The sequence below is a fragment of the Trichosurus vulpecula genome, chromosome 1 (genome assembly GCF_011100635.1).
Source record: "Trichosurus vulpecula isolate mTriVul1 chromosome 1, mTriVul1.pri, whole genome shotgun sequence".
NCBI classification, from domain to species: domain Eukaryota; kingdom Metazoa; phylum Chordata; class Mammalia; order Diprotodontia; family Phalangeridae; genus Trichosurus; species Trichosurus vulpecula.
This window is the reverse complement of record NC_050573.1, coordinates 169971901-169993126: the sequence shown is the minus strand read 5'-3', so window position 1 is coordinate 169993126 and position 21226 is coordinate 169971901. Positions and strand designations below refer to the sequence as shown.

Below are 21226 nucleotides of genomic sequence, written 5' to 3'. Positions count from 1 at the left end.
CCTCCAATGTTGGGAGTTTGTTTTGTTATGAGTTCTTGTTCACCTATCCCTCCCTTAATTTTAACCCCATTATCCTACTGAGTTAAATGTATTTGTATAGTATTCTTTTGTATGTGTGTAAATTTAAATATCTGTATGAATGTACTGTGCCTTCCTGGGTCCAATTCAGATGAAAATGGTGTGCATAGAAAAATCTATTCTCCCTCAGTTTCTTCCATGTTTGCATATTCTTCAATCTCTAGTACATAAGAAAATAAGTTCATACTTATCCTCAGGCCCCTTAAGCTTCCCTTTCTTTTTTCCAAGAATAAAGAACAAATTTTAAAAAGTGAATAGAACTACTTTTAGATGATCTATTTATTAACTCTACGATCCTTGAAGACAGTAAGGATCTAAGAGGACACCTGTTATTTCAATCCTTATTTAACATGTAATCAATTCCTCCTCAGTCCTTTCCAAGTGATCAGATTGTGTACCTTTCTATGCTTTTCCTACCTTCTGTATTTCCATTTCAAAGTATCCACTCAAATTTTAACCTTTTAAATCAGGAATGTTTGGATAATGTTCTATTTCATTAAAGGTCAAATCCTCCCTTCTGCCCACTGTGATTATACTCAATTTTGCACAACAAATTATCTCAATAGTAACCCTTTATCACAAAGCTTTTGAAATGTCATATTCCAAGCTCTCCTCTCCTCGAAAGCAGCAGCTACCAAGTTCTGTGTGATGCTGAAAGCAGCTCCTTGGTTTATAAACTATTTTTGTTGGGCTGCTTATAGTATTTTGCCTCCTTATCTAAAAGCTCTGGATTTTGGCTGTCATGTTGTCTAGAGGATTGATTTTTCAAGTTTCAGGAGAACTATGGTTCTAAAAGGTCTAAAGGTTCTAGAAGTGTTAGCTTATGATTTCATAAAATATAGTACCCAACTTTCTTTCGGTGGTTGTTTATGACTTGTTTTCCATGTTGACTATTTTCAATATTGTGTATCTTACATTTTCTTCTATATTTTTAATGTTATGACTTTTTTCCTTTTTTTTTTTCTTTAAAGTATTTCTTGTAGTCTCATGGAGTACTTTTCTTTTGTGGCCCATGCTAATTTTCAGAAGTTTTCTTATGTAATGCTTACCTCTAAAGAGTTAAATTCCACCGTCATTTGTAATTCATTTTATATTTTTTCATTACCTCTAGGCACTCTGTTAGTCCTTATAGATAATATATTCATTCTTTTATTTTGACTGGTGCATTTACTCTTGCTTTTGGGTTACTGGGCTTCTCAGTTTGTGCTTAGGTCAAGCTCTGTTATTATACTCCTGGGATGGTCTGAATAGGCCCTGCCTCATTCTGAACTCAGTGGCCAAAACTAATACCTGCCTTCTTCTTTGTTCTTCTTTTCAGGCCTGAGTTAGCTGAAAGCTGGGCTGGGCCCTGACTACTAGGTTTGTGGGTTGAGTGGGATTCCTACATCTGATCTAACCCTGATTATGCCATGGGAATGGTTGAAACACCCGAGGCAAGCTTTGCCTCATACACCACTGACTTGGCTTCTCCTCTACATGTGGTTCTATAGTACTGGACTAGATATGAGAGTTTATAGCTTATTCTCTTTGGTATCTTTTTTATTGTTCATTTTGGTGTATTTTTAGAGCTTTACTTGGGTACTAGTAGTATTCATTTTCAATACTATCCTCAGTCAGGCAGCTAGGTGGTGTTTTAATGGGGAAAGAGAATAAGCAGACAAATGTGTACCAATTATATACAGGATAAATAGGAAAAGATAAAGAGAAGAAAATGACTAGATGAGGCCTAAATGCAGCAAAATGGTGCAGCAAATAGTGTGCAGAGCCTAGAGTCAATAAAAAGACCCTTAATCTGATTGTCTTAGTTTCCACATCTGTAAAATGTGGATAATAATAGCACCTACCTCCTAGGGTTGTTGTGAGGATCAAATGAAATATTTGTGAAGTTTTTAGCACAGTGCCTGGCATAGAAGAGGCTGCTAATAAATGCTTATTTCTCTCACCCCTTCCTATTTGTGGGGTTAAGTTGGATCCTCTGTGTATTAAGATGTCACTGTCACCAGCTCTCGCAAAATACCACCATGGAAGGGTTCTTTGCTTTATGGATTTCTATGGTTAAAAAAATGCATACCTAGTGACCCTCTAGGTTCATCTAATGAGTGAACAGTATAGGAAGCCCTTTAAGGATCACCACTATATGAGGCATTTTCCTTTCCATAAGACTTCCACTGTTTCACACTGCTGGTTCCTCAAGTTATTCTTTTTTTCCTCCCCTTCTTACTATTCAGTTTCTTTAATTCAATACAAAAAAAAGTTAAGTTGCTCAAATAGGTAGATAAATTTGACTTTTTAATTGTAAAAGAAAATAAATACGTATAACTTGATTTTAGCAGGTTCTATAAAAGAGGCAGGATGTTGAAGACAAAGAGACTGGATCAAGAACCAAGAGCCCTGGGCCACGTTAACCATTTACTGTGACTGCAGGCAAGTCACAACTTGTTCTTAATCTTAATTGATATGCCTAATTTTTATATCACCTTGATTTCTGGATGTATCTCTCTTCCTACCTACCAAGCCATCCATGATGAAAAAGAATAAAAAGGAAAGAGAAAAGTAGCATTTCAGTAAAACTGATAACATATTATCAGAACTCCAGCACTCCAAAAAAGGAAGGAAGGTGCATTTTCTGGAGTGAGTGTGTATGTTTGTGTATAAATGCAGAAGTGTGCACTCTTCTTTGGGGCCGAGCTTGGTCATTTACATATAGAAATTAGTCACATTTTAGCATTTCCATTTATACTGTTGTAGTCATTTCAATGTTTCTTCCTATTTTCTCATTTAGAAAGGGACAATTAAACCTAATTTGCCTATTTCACCTTATTTCATTATTACAATAATCCTGGATTTGAAGGTGCTTAGAAAATGGCAAAGTATAAGGCAATATGAAGGTATAAGCGTTTTGCTTTTCTTCTTTGAAACAGGGGTAATTCAAATTTTCCTTCTTAAAAAAATTATTGCCATTGGCATCTGGATTCTCCAAGAGCATTCAAAATATCAATTTAACAGAAGTGCCTTCTTGTTACTTGTGTAGTCTGATCATATGGTGGTAGAGCAGGTATGTCCCTCATTATTTTAAGAATTCATGCTAGGATGCTTTGCTTACAAAGCCCACATATTATTATAAACAAAAGAATACCCTTTGTAGTTAATTTGCTAAAGTTCTTCCTAATGTTTGACTCTTGATTCTCAGCAGAAGCTTCACTGGAAACTGCTTAAAATCCAAGCACAGGGTTTATATGAGGAATCAACTCTTTCACACAATCTTATACCATGTTGAGAACTACTCACACCTTTGTCAAGTGATCTTCAACAAGAGCATTAGCTTTTAGAGTATATACTTTTGGTTACTTTATTCTAAAAAACAAAACAAAACAAAAAACCCATTTTGAGTTAGCACAGAAAAAGCACTCCTGTCAGAAATAATGAAATTGGAGTTAAGTAAAACTCAATCCTGGTTTAGTACTCCCATGTGCCACCAGACCACCAGACTGAACAGAGCTGCCACTATGTCTTTATTTCCTTAGGTATTTATTACTCCTTCTATTACTATCTTGATTCCCTTTTCTTCTCCTCATGTCCATCAAGCCCAAGATCTGTCTGCCTTCCAAGGTCATTAAGTTATTCTGATTAACTCATACTAATGTAAAATTGGGGAGCTATAAGAGCTTCTCAGTCTTCTATACAGTCCATAAAAAAAATATTATAACAAGGGTCTTCAGAAAATCATTTCACCTATCTAGAATTTGCTTCTTTCTTCCTTTTGGAGGCTGTGTATTCCTTTCTGAGTTGAGAGTGAAAAATGAAATAGGCTAACATATATCTGTATTTGTTTTATATTTCACTTGATATGAATAATCAAGGTTCAAAGTTTGTTGATTAAAGTTATGTCCACGGTTAAATCTATTAAGGAATCTTATATGATAGTATAGAGGCCTTATATGGAAGGATATGGCAAAGAGCTGGATAAGATGAGTTGTTAATGGTTTGCTGAGGACATATCCACATAGATAACATAATGGGTTCATAGAAAAGCTGAAGCATACTGAAGTAAACCTATGTGTACTTGCGTAGACAAAATAAAAGTATATAAACCAGTACAGATGACATACATATAAGTCATTATGTTCTCTAACAGCTATATGCCTTTTCTTCCTACTCTGAGTAAAGGCTGGCTTTTTTTCTTCTTTTTTCCTCCTTTGTGGTGAACCAATCCACTTTATTTTTGGCTCTTATTAATAATCAAATGTGTTGATTAGTTGCGTGAGGTTCCAAACATGCCTCTTTACCAATGAAAATCTTTTCTAACCTGGTATGGGTAAACAGAAAGCTAGCTTTTGAATACTACAGATTTTTATACGCTTACCTCTTTTTTTATCTCAAACTACTGGAACTTGATTGTTTTTGAACAATAAATATGTTAGACACACACACACACACGCCAATTAAAGACAGATTAAATTTTATAAACCTACATCCTACTTAAAAGACCCATCATTTTAAATTTAAAATATGTTATTTAAGAATTTAAGTTCCAAATTGTAGGGGAATTAATGATTTACTTTTAAAAGATTATTTTCTTTGAGACCTCTGCTTTTTGTGCCCCTTCAACCATCAAATTTCATTCTCAAGTACCTCAGGCCTTCATGCCAACATGAAATACGACAGCTATGTCTGCCCTAGTGTGTTCACTGCAAAATTAGTTACCACAAGAAAGATACAAATTCAACAATCTATTTATTTGTACCAAATGGCATAGTATGTAGACATTTAAAGTGTTATCATATTACTGGAGAAAAGACAGAAAATTGTAATATTTGGGGATCTCAACATTGCCCCTTACAAAATTAGACAAATCCAACAATAAAGAAGTTAAGGACCTGAACAGAATTTTAGGAAAGTGGGACATGACAGATCTTCATTAATTAGTGAGAGAGAATGGAAAGGAGTATATTTTCATGGCTGTCCTTGGTACCTTGAAAAAAACCACCACGTGACCAGGCATAATAAAATTTAAAAGCAAAAGTAAAAAAGCAGGAATATTAAAACACATCCTTTAATGACCACAACAAATTAGAAAACATAATAAAGGACAACTGAAGAAAGAGATTAAAAAATGAATGGTACTAATTAATTGAAAACTAACTTAACCAGAGGATCAAAGTATAAACAAAATAAATCATTTTTTATCAAAGTGGTAATGAGACAACACATCAAATCATTTTAAGATGTAGCAAAAACAACTATAAGGGGGAAATTACATTTATTAGGGGCAGTGCCCTAGAGTCAGAAGGACCTGAGTTCAAATATGGCCTCAGACAACTTGACACAGTTTACTAAGCTGTGTGACCTCGGGCAAATCACTTAACTCCAATTGCCCTGCCTTCTCTCCTCCCAAAAGAAAAAAAGAAAGAAAGAAATTATATTTATTAGCAAAAGAGTAAAAGAACAGATATAGGAATTCAGCTTGCAACTAAAATGAGTAGAAAAGCAGCTAATGAAAAATTCAAACTGAAAACAAGACAGGAACTTTTGAAAATCCAGATAACAAAATCTAAAACAAACAAACAAAAATCTATAAAACTAGGAGCTACTTGTTGGCTAATGCAAATAGGACAAAAAAGAAAACCATATTGTAAAAATGAAAAATGAGTAAGGAAAATTCACAACAAAAATTATGAGATACTACTGTGTTCAGTCACACATCAGCAAAAATTGCAACATAAATAAAAAGTGTATGATGTTTTGAAATGTAAAATGCCCAGATGAACAAAAGAAATACGATGTTTAAATCACCTAATCAGAGGAAAATTGAACAAACCATAAAGGAACTCCCAAAGAGGGGATGGGGGAACAAGGATCTGATGTCCTAAGAAGTTGATTCCAAGAAGCTTAAAAAAAAAATTTCTGTATTACTTAAATACTAATTCATTTGCAAAAACAGGGAAAATTCGGGAACTGCTAAATTCCTTATCTGATAGCTAAAGTAAAGAGATAAAAGTAGAGAAAAATAACTACAGGCTAGTATCTCTGATAATACTGATTCAAAAGTACTGAATAAAATATCAGCAAAAAAACTATGAATATACATGTGTATGTATATATAGTATATAATTTTTCATATACGGAGACACACACATACATGTGTTTGTGTATATGAAAAAATATACACCACAAGGTTGAATTTATATCAGGAATGACTAGGTTCAATATTAGGAAAACTATAAACATAACAGACACAAATAAAAGCAATAATCACTTCATTATGATAGACAGGAAAAAACTTGAAAGAAATTGCAATTTTTGTTTAGGGTAAAAACATTAAAAATCATAGGAATAAATGACTCTATTCTAAATATGGTTAATATTATCTACCTAAAACAAAAAGCTAGCAGTATCTGTAATAGGGAAAGGCTAGAGGCCTTTACAATAACATCCAGAGTAAAGCAAGGAAGCTTACTGTCACTATATAGTTCTAGAAATATTAGTTATAGCAGTGAGAAGAAAAAAGAAACTGAAGGAATAAGCATAAGCACAGAAGAAATAAAATTATACCATTCTGCAGATGAGATTACGGTTTATTTAAAGTATCCCAGAGCTTACATGGAAAATTAAATAATTATTTTAATCAGAAACAGGATGTAAAACAAACCTACAAAAACCTTTCTCTATAGTAATGAAACCAAACATTAAGAGAGAAAAATCTACCTAGATACACTGAGAAATTATTCTTTTTATGGAAATAGAGACAAACTTTAAATATAAGAGAAAAGATTAATTGCTCAGTCGGGCAACACCAGTAATAAAAATGTTAAATTATTTTACAGATGAAGTATCATAATAAATAAAACTACCAAAGGTTATTTATGAAACGGGAAGGATGAATGACTTCATCTAAAGAAGTAAAAAAAAGTCAGGAATCTCAAGAGAAATAATGAAAAAAGTAGGTGCAGGGTAAAAAGTGTCCTAATAGAATCTGATTCCAAATTACACCACAAAGCAGTAATTAACTAAACTACTTGCTATTAGTTAACTACCCCCCCCCCCCACCAAAAGTCCATGTACAAGTGGAGGTACATAAAACCCAGAAGAAATTAAACATTTGTGGCTGTTTTAGTGTTTGATAAACCCAAGGACATCAAATATGCCATTTAAGTACTCAATACTAGAAAGAAAAAAAAAACTGTTGGGAAAACCTGAATGAGACCTTGTAAGTCATGTTTAAAAAAAAATAGTGCATAATCATATACTATAATAAATTCAAATAAATACATGGACTAGAGTATATAAGAAATTGATGAATACATACAATTAAGAGATGATCCTTTCCAAAATAAAATGGTCAAAGAACATGAAAGGGCAGTTCGCAAAAGAAAGGTAAGCTATCAACAACCAACTTAAAAAAAAGTTTCAGATCACTAATAAGATAAACAAAAACTAACAAAATTCCAAAATTTCACCCTCCAACAATCAGATTAGCAAAGAAAAAAGAAAATGGCATTTCTCAGTAACTGTGGGAGGAAAGGTACTGATCCAAACATTTTAGAAAACAACTGTCACTCAATTGTGCACATCTGACACAGATACCACTACTGGATACTGAGAGAGAGAGAGAGAGAGAGAGAGAGAGAGAGAGAGAGAAGGGTATTTATCCACTGGGGAAGGAATGGTACATTAATAGAATGGAATATTACCATATGGTGATGGATTCAGAGAAAGCAGGGAAAACCTATGTGAAACAAAGTGGGCAGAAAGGAGAACAATGTATTCTTCTAAAACAGTGTAAAGAGATTTTAAGAACTGAGATCAACACATTCCAGAACATGATGAATCATGCTTTCCACATCTTGGCAACAAGGTAATAGAGGAAAGGTGCTGAGTAAAACAAGATTTTCTGACAGAGCCGATTTATTCCTTTGACTACTTAGTTGTTAAAGGTAGGGCTTTTACTTTCATTTGCAGTGGGGGAATTTTGGGAGAGAAGGAAGTGGAGATAATAAGGCCACAGAGGGTGGGGCATCAGTGAAATATTTTTAAAATACCAAAAAGAGAGCAGAATGAAATTCAAAAAAAGGACCAACCAGGAGAATAGTGTTGGAAGACAAGAGGTTGAATCCTAGAGCTAATAAATTCTTTTTTTTTAAACCTTTCTGGACCTCACTGGTAAAAGGAGGAGATTAAACCAGATGACTGTTAAGAACTCTTATCTCAGGTAAAGTGAAAAATAAAGACAATGTAAAACTCCAGGTAGTACAATGGGGATATATACTAAGGGTAGGCATATGCCCCACAGTGGTTTCTGTTTATGAAACCTTCTACTTCAGGGTACAGAAATCCCGTAAAAACACCAAATTTTGTGGTGGTTTTTGTTTCTGTCAATACGGTAGTGGTCACGGAAGGTGCAGGGCTGTTTATGTACTGGCAGGGAAGAGAACTCAACAAGTACAGCCGTTTGTGTGCATAAGTTTCTTGCAAGCTGTGGAGTACACTGAGGGATTAAAAAAACTTCCTCAGCATGCCAAGACTTTCTCATATTACCAGCTCACATAGAGCTATCCATGGTCCTGCCATTACCTTTGAACTCATCACCAGAGTACCAGTGTTGGCTTCACCTCTAGTTAATGACTTCTGACCTCTTGCTACTGTGTTTAACACTGACAGGATACAGTGGACTAGGAATCAGAATATCTGATTAAAGTACTAGCTCTGCCACTAAGTGTCTGAGTGACCATTGATAAGCCTTGAGGCTTCGGTTCCACTTAATTTTTTGATGCCTTGTTTTCCATGCCTTTAAGTAATGTTTAAAAATATCATGTTAGCTTATTATCAATGCTTGGAACTACAATGAATTCTTAATTGCTACACAATTATATGACATTATTATCTAGAAATTACCTAGTCACAAGCACCAACTATAATAGATTAAACTGGTCAAAACTGAGAACAGGAACTGTTCTGTTTTTATCACTGGGTGCCCAGTATGGTCCTGTACATAGAAAATGTTTAGTAAACACAGTGAATTTATTTGAATTGTAAAGCCATGTATAAAATGTTTACTTCTCAAGAAACCACAGATTTATATATTTAGAGGTAGAAAGGATCTTAAAGACTATCAAGTATCACTTCATTTACACAGGGAAACTTTCCCAGGGTCACCAAGCTAATAAGGGTCTAAAGTAGGATCTGAAGGAGGCTTTTCTGATTCCCAAGTCCAGTGCTTTATCCACTATTACATAATGCCTTAAGTAATTGCTCTCTACATGAGGAAAAAATAGGTGGAAAAACAGAGGAGGAGAAGGAGGAGAATTAAAGACTCCTTTACAAATTACATAAAAACATTTCATTTAAATGAAATCAATGCTAATATTATTTTAATAGCTTTTCTAGAACAAAAAAGTAGCCCAGAGAAAAAATGATCTATGAATTGTCAATTTAAGTAGAAGTATGATTCCTGATTAGTATGATTAATTTAGTTTCATTGCTTTTTGATGTTCTTCTTAGCAAATCCAAAATGTATTTAAAAGTTTAAATGATTGGTGCAAGAATGATATAAATTTACTACCCCAAATCTTATTGTTATTATCTCCAAGACATATCTTATATTTCTCACTCATGTAGCAATCGACCTAGTTGAGGCCTTCATATCTCTCATTTGGAATATCACAACAGCCTTTTATTTGGTTTTTTTCCACCTCAAAACTTTCCCCTAATACTGGCTGAAGTGACTTTCCTCAAGTGTAAATCTGATCACGTCACTTCTCAATTCAATGAGGTGCGACTGCTCTCTGTTACCTTGTAGGATCAAATATGAAATCTTTTATTTGACATTTAAATCTCTAAAACAAGGTCTCTTCCCCACACTCTCCAATCCAGTCACACTGGTCTATGTGCTGTTATACTTTAGAGAAACACATACCTTCTTGGGTTTCTTTAAGATTCAGCTCAAAGCCAACTATTTAAAAGATCCTGATCAATCTTCTCTCCCTCACTAAAGCTGCTAATTCATTGCTTCCCAATATTATGTTTTCCTATTAATTTTGAAAATCTCACACACACTCACACACTCTCTCTCTCTCTCTCTCCCCCCTTGGAGCATAAGCCCTCTATTTCATGATGTTTTTATATTTCTAATGCTAAGCACAGTGCCTGTAACATAGCAAGTACAAAATAAATGCTAGCTTATATCAGATACGTTCATATTTTCAATATAAAAATACAGGTAAAACCATGGCCTCGTGTGTTAGGAAGGAGGTAGTAGAGAGTTTAGATTTGGTCTGGAGAAAGACATACTTTAAGTGTTACAAGATTATAAGTAATATAATATTTGGTGTTAAGGACTTTTAAAAAAATTATTATAAGTAGGGGGCAAAGAATGTAAGAGAATTAGGCTTAGAATCAGAAGATCCGAGTTCAAATGTGCCTCTGACAAGCTAGCTGTGGGACTGCGAGGAATTCACTTAACCTGTCATCCTTAGTTTTCTCATTTATAAAATGAAGGCATTATAATATAAAGGTTTCCAAGATCCCTCCATCTGTAGATCAAGGATCCTATGCTCTATGATTCTATTAATGCTGGTAATTTTATTTATATTACATTTCTCAAGAAAACTTGCAAGCTATTAGTATAGCCATACTGTTTATTTTAACATGAGTATACATATTGCATGACCTTGTCAAAATACTTAACAGGCCAGACAAATTTAAGTCATAGTCAACTATGAACCGCCTCTCCAGCATCCATTCTTGAAGCATTTTAGATTTATAGTAACATATGGCATAACATACCAGTCTATTCTGGGTTTTTTTGGTCAAATCGTTATGTTTTCCCCAGACATTTTTGTAGAATAATTTATTTATTATGATTTATGTCTCGGGGCATAACAAATACAAACATGTTTTAGAATTGGTTTTAGAATTTGATTACTTATTAAACTGATATAGTTTTAAAATTCTAGTAACAAAGTTTTTCTTTTAATTGCTCATTTCCCCCCCCAACGTTCCATGTTGTTCTTGAGCAGATACTCATTTATCTAAGCTCCATTTAATTGGCATCTTGACAACCAATACATTATTTAGTAATTTAATTAATATTCTTTCATGACAATGGTCTTAAATTTGCCTTCTCTATCATCTTTAGGCAGCAGAGTATAGTTTAAAATCCCTGGAAATACAGTAACAAAAAAAAAATGCCAATGATTCAAAATGATTCAATTAAAAAAACACACACCATGAAATACAGGTTAAATAATATTTAAAATAATTACAGCTTGCAGGGGATTTTATAAAGAAATAAAAATACAAATTTTAAAGTATTATGGATTATTATCATACCCTAGTTTAGGGATCAGGAACATTCTTCTCTCATAAGAACTAGGTGGAGTACTCTATTTTTTTGGGGGAAAAAAATTACAAGGATGATTTATCCATTAAATGTCCATTGTAATTTGCTTGTGAATTAATCTGATCCTTTGGAGAGAGCTCAAAGTCAGCTTAACGTTTGATGCTGGTTTACCTAGACCATGTGTCTTCTTCTGTCAATGGGTACTATTTTTTGTTTTTGAAGACATACAAATGTTTGTTTTATATAGAAGAGTCACTTCTGCTGGTAAATTGGATGAGTTTCTAATGTTTTTATAATATGCCTGTTCACTGTTACTTTCCTTTTTCACTATTTATCCTCTTTATTTGGCTGACATTAACAAACAGATAATCACTTTCATTGATTTTTTTGAACAAATAGCTGACAATTCAGAATCTACATGGAACCAATAGAAATTCTATTTGAGTAGAACGATTCTTCGATTTCTATTATCGTAGAAGTATAAGTTCAAGAATGTTAGGCTATTCTTCAAAGAAGAGACACAAACTAACAACAATCACATGGACAAGTTTTAAAATCTAGTAATCAGAGAAATGCAAATTCAAGTATCTCAGATACAGCTTTATACATACCAAGCTGGAAAAGAGAATAAAAGAAGAAAAAAAAAATCAAAATCTTATGGGCCTGTGTAGCAATCATGGCATGCTAAGAACACCGCTGGTAGAATTATAAAATAGAATTCAATCTATTTGGAAAATATTGTGGAAACAAAAATGTGTGTGTGTAGGCTAAATAAGACATTAGAGATATTCTTAATAAGGGGGGAGGGAGGGAAGACTTATCTGTGTGGAAATATTCCTAGTGGTCTAAGCGTAACAGCTATATGCCAAACACTTAAATATGTGCCCAATAACTAAAGAGTGGCTGAATAAATTATATCACTATCATACATTACTGTTATATGATAAGAATGTAAAGAATTCAAACACCAATGCTGAAGTAAAGCAGAAAAAACAAAAAACTTGAAACAAAACACATCCATCGATCGCCTCCTCAAATAGATCCCAAAAAGAAATATCCTAGGAATATTGTCGCCAAATTCCAGAGCTCCCAGATCAAGGAGAAAATACTGCAAGCAGCCAGAAAGAAACAATTTGAGTATTGTGGAAACCCAATCAGAATAACCCAAGATCTGGCAGCTTCTACATTAAGAGATCGAAGGGCTTGGAATGCGATATTCCGGAGGTCAATGGAGCTAGGATTAAAACCTAGAATCACCTACCCAGCAAAACTGAGTATCATGTTCCAAGGCAAAATATGGATTTTCAATAAAATAGAGGACTTTCAAGCTTTCTCAGTGAAAAGACCAGAACTGAATAGAAAATCTGACTTTCAAACACAAGAATCAAGAGAAGCATGAAAAGGTAATCAAGAAACGGAAATTGCAAGGGACTTACTAAAGTTGAACTGTTTTGTTTACATTCCTACATGGAAAGATGATGTGTATGATTCATGAGACCTCAGTATTAGGGTAGTTGAAGGGAATATGCATATATATATGTATATGTATATATAAGTGAATGTGTATGTATGTATGTATCTATGTGTATATGTATGTATGTGTATATACATATGTGTTATATATATGTATGTATGTAAAAGAGAGAGAGCAGACACAGGGTGAGTTGAAGATGAAGGGAAGATATCTAAAAGAAATAAAATGAAATTAAGGGATGAGAGAGCATCATACTGAGAGAGGGAGATAGGGAGAGATAGAATGGGGTGGATTATCTCGCATAAAGGTGGCAAGAGGAAGCAGTTCTGTGGGAGGAGGGGAGAGGGCAGGTGAGGGGGGAATGAGTGAACCTTGCTCTCATCAGATTTGGCCTGAGGGGGGATACCATACATACTCAGTTGGGTATCTTACCCCACAGGAAAGAAGAGGGAGGAAGATAAAAAAAAATAAAAGGGGGGGGGGGATGATGGAGGGGAGGGCAGATGGGGATGGAGGTAATCAAAACAAACACTTTGGAAAGGGGACAGGGTCAAGGGAGAAAATTCAATAAAACGGGATGGGTTGGGAAGGAGCAAAATGTAGTTAGCCTCTCACAACATGAGTATCGTGGAAGGGTTATACATAATGATACATGTGTGGCCTAGGTTGAATTGCTCGACTTCTTAGGGAGGGTGGGTGGGAAGGGAAGAGGGGAGAGAATTTGGAACTCAAAGTTTTAAAATCAGATGTTCAAAAACAAAAAAAGTTTTTGCATGCAACTAAAAAAGATACACAGGCAATGGGGCGTAGAAATTTATCTTGCCCTATAAGAAAGGAAGGGAAAAGGGGATGAGAGGGGAGGGGGGTGATAGAGGGGAGAGCTGACTGGGGAACAAGGCAACCAGAATATAAGCCATCTTGGAGTGGGGGGGAGGGTAGAAATGGGGAGAAAATTTGTAATTCAAACTATTGTGAAAATAAATGCTGAAAACCAAATATGTTAAATAAATATATTTAAATTAAAAAAAAATTGGTAACTATAAAAAAAAACCCAACATATTACATCTATATAAATGATAGTAACAAAAACAAAACTATCAGTAACTTTGTAATTTTGTTAAATTTTTTATGCATACCTTTTTTAAAAACTGAAGAGTAAATAACAAAATACATGGAGAGATATGCTGCATTTACAATTTTTGTTTTAATTTTTCTCATTTTATTGCCTGGTTCTTATTAATATATTTCCATATTTGATAAACACTGTAGTGTAATGGAACAGAGTGCTGGACTTCAATACAGAATCTGTAACATTAGCTATGTGACCCCAAATCATTTAGACCACTTTGAGAGGCTGCCTCAGTTGCCTCTATAAAATGAAGAAAATACCTGTGGTAAAGCTCTCTATAAATGCCAGCTATTAATGTTGCTGCTGTTATCATTAAATTCATAACTACTAAGGAATATCACTTCCATAAGGGTGCAAGACTGCATATAATGTTAAATGTTTTTGTTACTTTGATTTGTTTTGCTTAAATTTATTTCTTCCCACCTAGCTGCCTACCTCCATCTGATAAGGAATTTGGGCAAAATACTTCTGAAAAAGTTAAGAGTGAAAATGCAAAAGCCATAATTCAAAACCAGACATATTCTGGGGAGAAAGTGGGATTACTTGACAATCAGCCTTATCAGAACTCTATTGAAAAGAAAAAAAAAGGGGGGGGGGGGGTTGGATACAAATTCTATCTCTACCTGTGTGACCCAACAACTTTTCTGAATATAAAATGAGGGAAATGGATTATGAATATGGCAACTGAACAGTTGTTAAAACTTGAGTAAGGAAATACAGGTTCAAATCTTGTTTGACCTGGAAAAGTCACTGGATCTCTCTCAGCCTCACTTGTGTCCAAACTATCTTTTACCCCCTTATCCAGGCAGTTTCTGAGTATAGTCCTTTTACCTCCTAACATCTCAATACGGCTCCTTCTCTTCTCTGACACCACCACCTCTTGTGAAGGCTCTCATCACTTCATTCCTGGCCCAAGAGCCTGATGGGGGTCTGTCTGTCTTAAGTCTCTCCCCACTCCAATTCAGTCAGGTGTGAAACGGATTGTCTTCGAGTACAGGTTTGACTATGTCACAGACCCATATTCAATAAACTCTAGGATGACACACAAAAAAGCCCATTACGACCTGGCCCTTTTCTAATCTTTTCCAACCTTATCGTCCCTCACTCCCCGCTCCACGGACTCATGGAGCTCCTTGTTCCCAGCATTAATTCCTGACTCTACCCATTCCCACTACTCCCCCCTGCCTGGTACTTTCTCCCTCCTCACCTCTACCTCTTAGCTATTCTGAAATCCCAACTAAAATCTCTCACAAACAAGCCTTTCCAAAATCACTTTAATGTTAATGCTTTGCCCTCAGTAATAATCTTCAACTCATCCTCTATGTACCATATTTATACATAGTTATTTTCCTGTTGTCTCCTCAGACTCGAAGGTCCTTGAGAACACAAAGGTTTTTTGGTTTTTGCCTTTCTTTGTATTCCTATTGCTTAAAACAGTGCCTGGGCCATAATAGATGCTTAATAAATGCTTGCTGATGTGATTTGATTTGTAAAACTGGGATAATAATAAAACCTACCCCACAGGATTTTTGTGAGGATGAAATGAAATATGTAAAGTGTTATGCTAACATTAAAGGGCAGTGTGTATATGTTATTCTTAATCATCATAATGATAATATTAATTTGATTTTTGTTATTCTTATCCTTTTGCCTTATCTAAGGGCTCTTCTGCATCTAAAACTGAGATTCCACCCTATTTTCTTACCTAGAAATGGACAAATTTAGGTCATTCATACCACAGTTCCATATTACATTAACAAAAATTGACTGTACAATGAAAGTTGTAGGCTACATAATTCCTGTGAAGTGATCCTTTTAAACATAAAGTTTAATTAGGATTTTTTGAGTATGTTGTAGTTTAAGATTATTTAGCCACAAGTCATTAAATTTAATAACAGCTATCTTTATGCATTACAGTGACCAAATTTAACGCAGCTTTCCAATAAATACATATTTTGATTTATATGGTCCATTTACTTCTTTAGACTGAAATGAGGACTTTACTTGAATTTTTAACATAACTTATTCAAAGTTTTCAACTTCTCTTATTTATACTTATAGTGTTATCACATTTCAAAAACAATTATTCATACTCATTGAATGCTACCCAACATCTAATAATTTTATCAGGATTACTTTTTGTGGATTGATTTCATTGAGCAGAAATGCTTCTTAATACATTTAGTAATTTAGTAAATCCTGAAGTCTTTCAATATTAGCAGCTCCCATTATAACATGTTAAATTATCTTTCTATAAAATAACCAGTTTCTCCCAATATTCCTTCTATCATGATTAAGATATATTCCTCTCTATAGATTTACTACCATATATTAAGGATTAAGTGTCCAGACCTCAAATAATTGCTCATTCCATGCTGTTCTGAAAGCTCTGCCATAGCATTGTTTCCTTCTTCACTGATTCAAATTTTAAAAATCTAAACTATAGTCAAAGCAGAAATAAACTGTCAATTAACATATCTAATCTAAATATAACATCCCTGAAGATAACACATAGATGGTGCAGTGGAAAGAGCACCAGCCCTGGAGTCAGGAGGACAAGGAAGGGAGGAAGGAAGGACTCTAGAGTAAGGGAATTAAATTGATGGGAAGAGGTTGGAGTACCTAGTCCTTATTCTCAAATCACATGGAAGCTTGCCTGACACCTTAGAAAACTGCAAGCTCAGGTAAGCTCCTCATACTTCCTCAACATAGCTGGGAAAATAAGATTCTTGGTTATATTGAGGCAAAATGTGACTGAATGATCTTGGGGTATTGTAATTCTTTCACATACTGCCAGGCATCAAGATCATACGCTAGGTGGAGGAATGGCAGAGGCTTTATTCACAGCTTCTATCAATTCAGAGGTCCTGGTCAAGCATTAACAGGCGCAAGCAAAACTCTATCTACGTAAAAGGGGTGGATTTTCCCCTTCCCCAAGCAATTTAGGTTATGAGGGTAAAAGCAAAAACTCCTTTGTATCAATACTTTTCCCAGATCAGATCTTGGGAGCCCACACAAATCTCTGAACTTAAGGTAAGGTGAGATGTGATTTTGATTTAAGGTCTAATTTTCAGAATTCAACTAGGAAACCCCATTTCTACACCTACATATAACAACAGTGTGGAAACTAAATAGAACTGAAATAATACATGGGAACTGTCTCCATTCTCACCTTTTACTGTCCACACAATTAGGCATTTGCTGCATAGTATTACCAGAATATAGTTATATACTTCAATGTTAATCTATATGCTACAATCTCATGCTGAATTTTCCAAACTATATGTGTGTGTGTATGTATATGTATATATAAAAAATACCTCGGAATAACACACAGTTATTGGCAAATGCCTAGCTGGAGAAACATTCCCAAATACTAATTATATTTGAACATCAGAGCTTCTACATCATACACACTCTGGGTAGTATGGCTATTGAATGGACAAGGGAATAAAGTTTACTTTGGTTTTATTGAAGGTTACTTTTACTTGATCCACAGACAACAGCACTCACTATGTCTAAGGCAGGGAATCATAGGCATATAAAAAAGAACAGTGTAGAAACTTGTACCCAATTTGTTTATTCAAGCCAGGCTTCCTGGACTCTGGATACACAAGAAACTTTATAGTACAACTGAGTCAAAGCCAGGTATAAACATTAGTAACTAGGAGGTTACAAGTGGATGAGGAGTGTTCATTGATCTGCTTTCAGCCAATCATCTATTTAGGGCAAATCACTGAGAGCCAAGTAAATGTATACTGTGAAAACCTTTGATTGGGTGGATGGGGAGTGAGGAGGAGGGTTGTGAGGGAGGAAGAAGCACTTGTGAATAGGGACTAGGCTTTACATACTAAAAGTGATTAAATCAGGACAATCTGTATTTGTAGGGACAAACCAATGACCCCAATACATGGGGCAAATTTACAGAGAAAACCCATTTGAACTGTTGAAACCACTCCTAGTGGTTATATAATGACTTAAAGTTTGCAAATGGCTTTGCATATGTTTAAGATTATTTAGCCACAAGTCATTAGATTTAATGATAGCTATCTATCTTCATGCATTACAGTGACCCAAAATTGGACATAATTTCCCACTAAACATTTTATCTTATCCTCACAATCTCCCTGGCAGGTAGGTGCTATTATTATCCCCATTTTACAGATGAGGAAATTGAAGCTCAGAAAAATTAAGAGTCACAATTTGAACTCTCTTCTTCCAGACTCCAAGTTGGGCAGACAACTTTTCCACCCAGCTGCTTCTTTATAAAAACACACAAACAAACAAACAAACAAACAAATATGAATAGAGTAAGGGTCATAATTACCTTAGGTTTTGTTATCAACAACCTAATTTCCTGATAAGGCAAAGAGGAACTTTTTTTTCAGGTTGGTCTCTGGTTTCTCCAAGGAGACATAGAGATGACTGTCTGAAAATAGAAGGCAACAAGAGGCAGGGGCATGGGATCTAAGGTAGATAAGCATGTGTAGAAGGGAAGAGGAGAAAGGATAAAAGATGGGAAAGAAGAGGAGAGGAATCCACTATCTTTCGCTTACTCCCACTTTCTGGTAACATAAATTCTGTTGTGAATATCTAAAAAGAAATAAATGGTCTAGTGTTTTGATAGGACTCCTCCAAATACACATAGCAATAAGTAGTTAAGGCTTGCCCAGAAAGTAGATGCTGAAAAGCAGAGGATAGCTTTATGGAAGGAAACAGGGTGGACTTAGAATGCGCAGAGTGCTATGAAGGTAGAGTGCATGGCTTCTGCTTTATGAAGATTATGATGAACAGACTATAGTGGAGGGGTGGTCCTTCATGTTGGAGGGAGGATGGGTGCTTTCCCAAACAGTTTTCACATTTCAATGCATTCAGAGGTGTTGGTACTCTGAGACCAAACTAGGGGAATAGTGAACGAGATCAGCACAGCAAGTCACATAGCTAGGGATGCCAGAGATTGAGAAACTTTTCTATAAAGATTTTGAGAAACTTTTCTATAAAGATTTTGAATACATCAGCTATTTCCCATTACTTGGGGCTTAGTGTATTTTTTACTACTCATAAATTTAACCCACTTTACATGAAGCTTTATATAATGGATATGAAGTATGTAACAAAATATTTAAAGAGTCATATATACGGCAGAGCACTGAAGACCTACCTACAAGATTTACCACCTTATATTTGTCTCACATCATTTGTACAGCTACTCTTTAAATAGTTGTTACAGTTTAAAAAAATACAGTAATTTATGAGAATATTGAAAAGTTGACAGTTAATGTGTTGTGGCTGGTATACAAGTCATACTTACAGTAGAAATTTATTTCAATGTTAGTTATAAATATTAACCAACATCCTGTTAGCATTAAGAGCTTGGTTTTTGGGTCTGACTTATGATTTCATCAGGGTAGGGAGTGTGGAAGCTCTATCACATCAATGCATGTGTAGAAGTTGCAAGTTTTAGAGAGTTGCCTGGGGAAGTAAGAAATTATGAGTGACTAGACCAACATAACACATTTGAACTAGTTATTAGGAACACAGCAGACCACCTCCATCCTCCCAGTCCCTAATCCAGAATCTCAGCCATTAGCAACTCTAAGTTGTCAAAAAGCGGGGGAAAAAAACACGAACTAGCATAGTAATCCATCCCCTTGCTGGACACAAATGCAACATTGTCCTAGAAGGGTCAGACAAATAATTTAGTACCAATTAAAATCCTACCTTCTATAGGTATCCTTTCTCAAACCCTCTTAATTCTAGTACTTTCCCTCTATTAAGGATCTATTTGTCTAGCAGGTAGCTTGTTTGTATATATTTGTTTGTTGTCTTCCCCACTGGGCTGTCTTTTGCCTCTTTTTGTATCTCTAGTGCTTGGTTAGTATCTGGCACATAGTTAAGTGCTTAAAAAATGTTTATTTATGGACTGATTGAAATGTTGGAGGTCAAAAAACAAAACAAAACAAAAAACAAAAACAAACCACCTCAAACAGGCTCAAAGTAGCTGCTTTACTTGGCCTTAAAAATCTAGCCACTATGGCAACTCCAAGAACAGGAATAGGGTTTCCATATTTGAGTACATCTTGATCAAAGGCTTCATAAAGTTACAATAATTATTTTCAATATTTAAAATAAAAATGAAACTGCTTGGTAATACTTGGGGCATATCACTTTTTCTTTTTCTAATCATCCCATTGTGAGTATCTTCTATAGCTGATTTATTGATTCCTGCTTTTTTCCCTTTACTCTATGGACTATGAACTTGTATAAACAACAAAAACTTAGAGAAATTTGCCTGGACTCATTTGCAACCCCTACACCAAGTTTCTGAACTTTTTTCTAGTCTTCTTTCCTAACTGCCTATACAATGATCTTCTACAATTAAATTTCAACAAAATACATACAAATGAAATCTGAAGCCTTACCCCTCAAACTAGCATCCCTTACAACTTCGTAATGGGTTAGAAGACTTAAAGCTAGTATGTTACACAGGGATCTTTCTACTCTACAATGGCAAGGGTGAACAAGATTAGTGAAGCACCTAGTTAAGATACTTCACAAACTTGCATGCATTGTGCCTCTTTATCTCTCTAACACATTTAATTTACAGATGAAGAAAATGAGGCCCAGGGAGTTTAAGTGAGCTGCATAGACAGGAGATATTCATCACCCTAACATGAAGTTATCACCATCCCACGACAGGATTATTGCGAAACCTTTCTAACTGATTTTATTATCCAAACCATCACTAATTCTACCTGGAAAATGTCTCTCAAACATTTTAATGCCAATTCTCAAAATGAAATACTGCAGCAAATGTCTTTCATTAAAGTGAAACTACCAGCTAAGTATTCTGAGCTACAGGCTCTACATGAATGAACCCTTCCAGGCCTCTTCAATCTTACTTTCCAGATCAATTCCCTTAATATACGTTCTAGTCAAGACTATCAGTTCACTATTCTTTGCATACAACTCTCAATTACAACCATGCCAAAACTTATATGACTATGTCCTAAAAATTTAGTTTTATGGCTCACTATTAACATATTAGGAGATATAAAAAGTTTTATAAACATGTTTTCTATGAACAAAAAAATGAGCTAGTATGAAAAACGCAGAAAAATTTAGCTTTGTGTTTAAGATATAAAAATCAATGACAGTAATTTGTGCTATCTATGCAACTGAGTAGAAGTCAAAGCCAGAAAAATGG

General features: G+C 34.8%; 1 protein-coding gene across 2 annotated transcripts in view; it reads right to left on the bottom strand.

Annotated features, from left to right (window-relative positions):
* The window catches only part of CDYL (chromodomain Y like), a 198230-nt gene that overhangs the window by 23905 nt on the left and 153099 nt on the right, over window positions 1-21226 (bottom strand). Inside the window, exon 1 of one of the 2 annotated variants that reach the window (XM_036739643.1) lies at window positions 18347-18418. The exons of the other annotated variant lie outside the window; for it this stretch is intronic. The gene's annotated coding sequence lies outside the window, so the exon portion shown is untranslated. Of the gene's footprint in view, window positions 1-18346; window positions 18419-21226 lie in introns of those variants that run through there. 2 annotated transcript variants of the gene reach the window in all.